The sequence below is a fragment of the Fukomys damarensis genome, unplaced genomic scaffold, assembly GCF_012274545.1.
Source record: "Fukomys damarensis isolate Sample0158 unplaced genomic scaffold, DMR_v1.0_HiC HiC_scaffold_12, whole genome shotgun sequence".
Taxonomy (NCBI): domain Eukaryota; kingdom Metazoa; phylum Chordata; class Mammalia; order Rodentia; family Bathyergidae; genus Fukomys; species Fukomys damarensis.
The window spans coordinates 18,848,472-18,850,184 of NW_022900924.1; the positions used below are offsets into that span (position 1 = coordinate 18,848,472).

The 1,713-nt window shown below is 53.1% G+C and overlaps 1 long non-coding RNA gene across 1 annotated transcript in view; it reads left to right on the forward strand.

Annotated features, from left to right (window-relative positions):
* The first annotated feature begins 978 nt into the window (after positions 1-978).
* The window catches only part of LOC109117415, a 19,379-nt gene continuing 18,644 nt past the window's right edge, over positions 979-1,713 (forward strand). Inside the window, exon 1 of the long non-coding RNA XR_002024724.2 lies at positions 979-1,308. This is a non-coding gene — a long non-coding RNA (uncharacterized LOC109117415). The remainder of the gene's footprint in view (positions 1,309-1,713) is intronic.

Below are 1,713 nucleotides of genomic sequence, written 5' to 3' on the forward strand. Positions count from 1 at the left end.
AGCAAGGTGGTAATCTTGAAGCACCAGACATTTACTCTTCAAAACTCTAAACTAACCACACATCCTCTATGACGGCCTCGTCTCGAAAACCAAGTTAGTTCTCCTTAACCGGATGAGCTGGTTGGGAAGACACCTGTGTAGTGTTTAAAGCAGGCCTCCAGACAGGGAGGATGTACAGCTATGGACAGTGGCCATGTGCTCATAGGGGTCATCCAGGCCCGCCCTCGAATTTCCCACCTGTCTACAGCGTGCGAGGCCCTGGAGCTCCGCCTGGCCCAGCAGTACATGGGAGCAGATGAGCCGTTCTGTGTGGTGAGTCGGATTGAGGTGGCACAAAGCGGAGCAAACCGACTACACCAGGAGAATAAGCTGGGTCCACACCAATGAAGAGAAGACAAGGTGCATGAGGAAGGCACAAAGCACCATGCCCTGAAAAGCCCCCAGGAAGCCTGGAGGGCTGGAGCTGAGTATGAGGAATGTCAAGGCCAGAGAGAGGCAGATAGGGCAAACAGGACCCAGATCCCCAAGGACCTTGTATATACAGAGAAACTTTCTTGCAAATTCCATAGGCACAACCAAGAGCAAGAAGCAGCAAGTGGCCTGTAATTCCAGCATTCTGGTAGACTAAGGCAGGAGCATTGTTAAATTTGAGCCCTACCCCTACCCAGGCAACTTAGCACCAACAAAAACAAAAAACAAAAAAATACCAAGTGATGTGGTTAAGCTCACACAGCAAGCTAGTGCAAAGCCAGGCATGGAACCCAAGCCTCTTGGTTCCCAGAGTCCAATTCTGTACCTTGGTGTTTCTGGAGCACTAGCAGCCAGGGGAAGCCAGCAGAGAGATGGCTGGGGAACCGGCAGGCAGGGCCTGGCCAACCCACAGCAGAGGCTGTGCTGTCCCAGTCATTTGGCAAGTCACTGCCTACAGAAATGCCACTTCCTAACTCACTGTGCTTCTCTGCAGTGGCCAAAGCCTGGGCAGAACAAAATACAGTCTTATAACAGGAGGAAACATCCAGAACCAGACTGAGGTCCTGGAAACAGACTAGGATCTGGGAAACAAGCCCCAGAGGGGCCTCTGCTCAATGCAGATGCCAATCAGGGCTGGGGCCAGAGAAGACTCAATTTCCAAGCCAGGAGCTCACATCCAGCAGGAGAGATAAACCAGGCCCAAAAGTAACTATAAAATAAGGCAGACAGTGATAAGAGCCACACAGATAAAGCACAGCGGGGACTCAAAGCTGAGAGAGGAGTCCAAGTTGAGCAGCAGGAGATGAAGGGGAGCATCTGCGACTTCCCTCCCACAAGGTAGGGGGCTACCCTGTCAGCTCGGGTGACTCTCAGGTGGGGACAGGGGATAAAGGAAGATGCCCCCTGAGGTCTTCTTTGAAGAATCTAGACTCAGGAGAAGAGGTGGCAGGCGGGCCCAGTATTGCAGAGATAAGGCAGCGAGGAGGATGGGAAATCTAGGATTTCCAAGCAGAATATAAGTCAGTTGGAAAAGGGACAAAGCTGGAGGACTTGCCTTGAAATGGCCTCTGTGCAGCACGCACTGTTTACTTGGGTTGTCCATTTAGAATGAAGAGGACAGGGTTCCTGCACCTCGGGGGAGGGGACACGAAAGTTTCCCTCTCCCCACCCCCTGCCCTCAGCCCCGCCACTGACGGGGAGGATGCCGGGTGGGTGAGGGGAAGCTGCTGGGGACCTCCCAGC